The sequence below is a fragment of the Lathyrus oleraceus genome, chromosome 5, assembly GCF_024323335.1.
Source record: "Lathyrus oleraceus cultivar Zhongwan6 chromosome 5, CAAS_Psat_ZW6_1.0, whole genome shotgun sequence".
Classification (NCBI taxonomy): domain Eukaryota; kingdom Viridiplantae; phylum Streptophyta; class Magnoliopsida; order Fabales; family Fabaceae; genus Lathyrus; species Lathyrus oleraceus.
Window position 1 is genome coordinate 157819198 of NC_066583.1, and position 7079 is coordinate 157826276.

At 34.3% G+C, this 7079-nt stretch overlaps 1 pseudogene; it reads left to right on the plus strand.

The window, feature by feature from the left end:
- The first annotated feature begins 3587 nt into the window (after positions 1–3587).
- On the plus strand, positions 3588–6695 carry LOC127080009 (F-box/FBD/LRR-repeat protein At4g00160-like; annotated as a pseudogene).
- Positions 6696–7079: the final 384 nt, after the last annotated feature.

The window sequence follows — 7079 nt, forward strand, 5'->3', positions numbered from 1 at the left end:
CAAAACGACGGGATTTGTAAATAATTGGTGTTTGTTTTTATAAAATTTACTTTTCCGTTTTTAGTTTCTTGTTTTATTCAAAATTATTTTTCGTACGAGAGTACAAAATAAACAAAGGTTACGATCAATAAGAACGAGAGTTTGAGATTTTAACCAGATAGCTGAAACTAGACATTAATTCTAAACACAACGAGAGCGCTTTAAGATTAATTAGACTTTATTCATATTCAAAAATTTCTTTTAAATTCAAAATGAGACCGCGAGAGCCAAACATTCTGGTTTAAGAGTGTGGTCAGAGTCAATAAAATGAGAGTGTGAGAGTAAGTCCTTTTTATAAATAATTTCTACTGAAGAATATTTTGACCAATAAGATTACACTAATTATCTATCGAATCCCCGAAGTTTGATGCGTTACATACCGATATCTCTTTATCAAATATCTTTATTAATATTCTGTTTACGTTATAGTTATTTCTCTCCATCCCTCCAATCTTAGAACGATCACCAGCCTTAGATTTACATAGTAACATTAGATAATGATACATTTGATTATTAGTCCTTTTGGGTTCGATAATCTTTAAAACTACGCGATACGACTGTGCACTTGTAGTCACGATTCCCATAGACTTACTAGTCACGCGATCACAGATTCGCCACTGCGCTTTTATTGTTTCCAAAGGAAAAGGGAAAAGTACGAACAAAACCCAAAGATAAGAAGTTTTTAAATCAAAACTAATAAAAGGCCAGAGATTATAGGTAATGGGGTTGGTTACACAGAGGGAAGGTGTTAACACCCAAAGTGTTCTAGGTACTCCTAGGGAGCCCTTTTTTATGTGTGTATATGTTTTGGTATAAAATGATGTTTGCAATAACTAGAGTGTGGGGATGAGAAAAGAATTCATTAATTATATTTTGGTGTTTGATAAGACATTTGGACTTATGCCTACGTACCAACATAAAAATGAGGGATCAAAATCTCGTAGTTCATGGTATCAATTTCAAAGTGAGTAGGTTTCTTTTAGTAAAAGTTAAATTTAAAAAAGGCACAAAGGGCCTAAAAGAATTTGAACCAGAGCTCTGATGCCAATTAATGGTGGCAAGAAACACAAGAAAATGGGGTTTGAATTGGGTTTTCAAGACTAAAACTTTTTGATATCTCAACACTCAAAATAGAACCAAGAGTAAAAAATAAATGAACACAATTATTTTTATACTGGTTAATTGTTAACAAAGCTAATCCAGTCCACCCGCCAAGGTGATTTTCCTTCTCGAGTATACAGACTAAAACCTAGTCACTCAAGGAAACAATCTCAAACAAAGAGATACAAGAGTTTGCGTTTACAAGGATGCTTCAAAAAGCATATTACACAAAGTCTAAGTACAATGAAAATATTCGCACAATAACGAACAAAATATCTATGTGTGTTTTCTAACTATATTCACAAATAATAATATGTTCAGCAAAGGCGTTGTTGCGTGAATAGAGTAATGTGTTCTAGCAAAATTAGCAATTTCATTCAATCTTCCAAGTCTTCTTTATATAGGCATGAAAAGATCCGTTTGAGGGTAGAATGGACATCTTCATAAAATGAGATGTTGCCTTACATAACAATCTGCCAAGGTGGAGACAAAATGGTATAAATAGTATAATCCTTACACCACAAAATCAACATAATGGAAAGAATATTTGATCTTGTACCATGTACTATTTTTCTCATGCAAAACCTTTTGATCTTATCTTCTAATATTTAGAGGCTTCTAAGTAAATATTATTGAAGCATGTTTAGAAGGATTAAGAGACTTGTTGAGAGAAGCTTCACAACCTTGTCTTCAGAGTCTTGACACAGTTCCTCAGAACCTGGTCTTCGGAACTTATTCTTCAGAATCTTGAGAGCTTGATAACCTTTAGAGGCTCTTCTTATCAGAGTCGTAATCAGAAGCTTTAACACAAGCATTCATCAGAACTGTTGTCTAAGACAATTTCAAAACTTGACGTATCTTTGAAAAGCGCAAATTTGTATCTCTTCAGAGTCAAAATATGTTGAGTCTAGAGTTTGATGACGTCACACACCAGTTCTTCAAAGTCAGAACCTCTTAGCAAAATCTACACACTATATAAAACCATTAGGGTACGAAGTTGTTCTCTAACAAACAATGTATTGTTATCATCAAAACTAAAGGTCAGGTGCAGAATCAAATCTTGTTCTTACACCAACCAGGGCTCCTGATACAACTTGTTGGGGAAGTCTGAGGAGCGAGGCTCGAAAATTTTGATGGGCTAAACATCCGGGATCCAATAGACTTTGAAACCACATATCCATCCAAAATCTTAAGGCAATGGAGACATGGCTCACCTCTCTTATAAATCCAACATTTCCTCAATTACTCACGATGTAAGACTTTAGCACTTTGACACTTGAAATTCAACTATTAATTATAATTATATTGTTGATTAATTATACTTGATAATGAAGAGAAGATAAACTAACCCTTTCTCAACATAAAAAAAAAATTAATTGTTAACAAAATTAAGACCACTAGAACCACCGAAAGCATTTTACCATTAGTAATAAAGTTAATACTAGATAGTATTTTATAATGATTCGTACATTTTTGTTTGCATTTGGCGTGTTTTTTGTTGAGCCAAATTCTAAAATTTGATTTCAGAGGTATTTCAAAAATTTCGTTATGATGTGTGAGTAAGGTATGTGATGTAGCGAAGAATCTCCTAAATTAGAGAATTTATCTTATGACCCCCTAAATTTAACTTAACACCCCTAATTGTAATGTTTTTACCATAATATCCTTTGCAATTTTTTTAGGTTTTTTAAAAATAATGTGTTTTCTGGACTTTTGGAATTTTTTTGAGTTTTATTGTATTTTTATGGAATTTCATGAGTTTTTATTGGATTTTTTGGGAATCTATGAGTTTTTACCGATTTTTTTGGAGAATCTCGTGAGTTTTTATCGGATATTTCAAAATATACCAAATTTAAACTATCATATTTTCAAATACACAGCTGAATTTTTAAAAAATTTATGAATTTTTACTAAAATTTTCAAAAATATGAGTTTTTATCATATTTTTGAAAAAATTTAAGAATTTTTACCGAATTTTAAAAATGATTTATAAGTTTTTATTGAATTTTTTTAAATATACTATCGAATTTTTCAAACATCGATGAGTTTTTATCGGAGTTTTCTTAAAATTCGATAGCGTTAATTTCTATTTTTTTTCGCATATTAACATTATTTTTTAAATCCATAAATTTCTAAAATATTGATTTTTCAAATTTTTTAAAAATTATTAAACATAACGGATTTATAAAAAAAATATGATATATGAAATTCATTTATTTAAAAAATGAATAAAAATACCACCAGAATTTTTACCTACACAATCGAGTTTTTCAATTTATATCAAATATTTAATTGTACGCATTATTTTTAAATATTTTACCAAAAGTAATAGCAACATTATCAATAATTGAGGGGGCGTGACAGGAAAAATTCTTCAATAAGAATTGGGTTTGTGGTTGGGCTTTTGGTTCGGGTTAGAAAGACAGAAGATAAGTATTGGACTTGAGCCTGTATAAATGAGAAGTGACTTGCAGAGTTTTTGGTGCAAACTCAAGTCATCGACTGCAATTGCAATGTCACAGAGACACCGATTGCGGCTTCGCATTCTAAGGAAAGAGGACAGGATAAGTGATTTGCCTGACTCACTTCTGGAGCATATTCTCTCATTCCTTCCGACTAAAGACGCCATAGCCACCAGCATCCTTTCAAAACGTTGGAAACCAATCTGGGGCTCACAACTCGTCTTTTACTTGGATGGCACATCCTTACAAGACACTTTCGCGTTTCGCCAATTCTTCAATTCTTTCATCACCATGCGGGATAACACCCTACCCATCCTCTCATTACACCTTAAATCTCGCCATCACTTACACTACAACCACGATTTTGTTTTTGCTGCAATTACAAGAGTGGTCGAAACCCTAATCATCGGGTAACATTGAACTACAATCCATATGTTGATCTTCCCTCGCTCAAAGTCCTTCACTTGGAATCTATCACTTTCACACGTGTTGCTTATCTCCATAAAATTCTATCCGGCACTCCCATTCTACATGAGTTGGAAAGTGCTGATTTAAGAGTAGAGATCCCTACTATGAAGCCTCCTTTAGGTATTGCAATATCCAATTTGATCAGAGCTAGTATTTCCAGTATAAGTTTTATTGGCCTTGAGTGGCTTCGTAATGTGGAGCATCTCCACATGCATGTGGTGGTATGTATCAATATCTCTAACTACAAATTTATTAGTTTAATTTTTCCATACCAACATCTTTGTAACTCAATGCAGAACAGGATGCCACCTAACATACGCGGTGTGTTTCACAATTTAACCCACCTGGAGCTTATGTTCAACTTTCACAGTGATGATGCATCCGCTGTTTTCAAGTGGAGGTGGCTCAGAAAAATGCTTCAAAATACCCCCAATCTTCAAACTCTTATCATTCATGAACTCTATAAGGTTTTACCATTGTGCCTTGATGAAGAATTACAACGTTTCTATGTTAAAGGATGGAAAGACCCAAAAATTGTTCCAGAGTGCCTTTTATCTCATCTTACAACATGCTCACTTACAAATTACAGCCTCATCCCTTCTGAACTTCAATTTGCAAAATATATAATGCAGAATTCAAGACTACTAAACACCATCACAATTCAAAGTGCCGAATTCCTAGACACAAATAGAAAGCTTCAAATGTTAATAGAATTATCTTCCTGCCCTAGGATTTCAGCCACATCTATACTTTTTTTATTTTATTTGAATGATGCTTGATAGAGCATGCCTGCAATAGCAACCCTAAGCTTGCCAAAACGTACTGGTAACTCCAATAAATATGATATTCTACTTCATAAATTCTTTCTCAATCTTCTTGGGATGGTTTGTTTTTGTACAATAAAAGTATCCCTTAATTTTTTTTATGATATATGCAAAATCATGTTATAATTTGTAGTCAATTAAGTGTTGTTGTGGATGTATGGGATATGTCAAAGTAGTCGCCTATGAGGTTATAGCCAGAGTAGAGAGTGTAAGTAAGTAAGTAGAAAGATGTATTTACGCTCTAGAATAACAATTATACTCGCAAGACAATTGGTTGACATAGAATTCCATAGCGTGTTAGATTGACTTGTCATTGTTCTTTTGTTTGACTAATGTAAAAGAATTGCAAGCTATGCTTTAACTCTTTTTGTGAGGATGTATAAGGCTGTTGTGGGAAAGAAAGATTGAGCTGTTTTAGTTGGATAGTTTTCTAGAGCAACCTCAAAGAGGTCTATCATGGGCTCCGAAAAATGCCGTTGAAGAAGTTGCTTCAATAGATGTTTCTAGGAAGTCTAGACTGTCTCCCTCTATAACTTGCAGAAAGAAGCTCAAAGAGGTTTATAACGAACTCCAAAATACACCGTTGAAGAAATTGCTCCAAAAGATGTTTATAGGAAATGAAAAAGTCCTGGACTGTCTCCCTCCGATAGAGTTGCTTGGAAAACAATGAATGGAATTCAAGACATCAGCATTTCATTTTTCCAGCAGATGGGTAAGAACACCTCCCTTTTGTTTCAACTGTTGAGGAATGGATGCTTAAAGGTGAATCACTAAAAAAGATAGCAACCGTTCATCTCACAGATGTGAAAGTTCCCTTGACAGGACACTGTTCAAGGTATAACAGTGAGTTGGTCTTCATATTTAATATTATGTTAGATATCATATTCAGAATGTATTGTTGTTGCATTGGCACATCGTAAACTTTTCCCAGACATTTCTAACTTCCCAAACTCACATTTAGTTGGTTTTGAAAATGATGGTCATTGTAGTTACTTGGTTGCTTAAAAGAATTTATTTCTATGGATTCAGTACTGTTTCTATTATTCTCACTGTGTCTGCTGAGTGCTTGTGTGCTCTTTATAGGCATTGCTTGCTTTGTGCTTTGATGAGTCAGTCTCCGCCGATGTTGCTCTCGGTTTATTCATTAATGAAATTAAGAATGCCTCGAGTTCTCAGCAGAAGCCAATCATGCCAAAAAAACATTTTTCCAGATATATAATGGGAGTAGAGTATATGGTTTATGCAGAGTCAAGTGGACAACGTCACCGTCAATTTGCATAACCGACTTTTTGCTTGTAATGAAAATTACAATAATTCTGATGTGTTTCTTATGCAGGGTCTACTGTACGATAAGACCTTGCTGAGAAAGCTCATGGATGGTAGTGAATTTTCAAGTAATTGGAAGAGAAATAGAGATTCTGATAACACATAGTCAATCTACATCCACAGACTAGTCATCTGAAATCTTGTCACAGGAAGATATTGGGTTGGGACGTGCGAAGCTGCTCCGAAGCCTTTTGGGATCAGGGATTGCTGCTTCTCTTGATGATGTCGCTAATGGAGAATCATCTGCCCGTCTTTGTGAAGGTTGGGTGTGGAAGAGCGGTATAGCAATCGCAGGCATTAACACAGATCAAAAGTTTAAAGTCTATGAAGTTTGAGTTATATTTTTTAGTAATAAACTGACAGGCATAAACATAGACGAACAATCAGTTAAAAATTTTGTATCTATTTTGAAGTCCAAAATTGGCAAGGTTCTTTCTCCACAGTATGAAAAGCTGAACATTATTTTTTCGCATAAGGCTGTTGTGGGAGAGAAAGATTGAGCCGTTTGAGTTGGATAGTTTTTTAGAGCGATGTCAAAGAGGTGTTTAGGGGCTCCCTCAGCTAACTTGCCTTGAAAAAGGGCTTTTGAAACTTCAAACCTTTCATGCCTTGCCTGCTCTTGATAGAGCATCTTCAGGTGTCTGATCATATCGAACGCTGTCATGTTATCATGTTGCTTTTTCAACTCTGAGTTCATAGTAGCTAGCATGAGGTAAGCAATTTCATTGACATCATCGATATGCTTCTTATAAGCATCTCTTTCTACCTTAGGTGCAAAACTAGGAGGTTCCTTTTTAGAAAAAGGTTTCTCTAAGACATACAACTTTCTATCATGTTTGAGGACAATCCTCAGATTTCG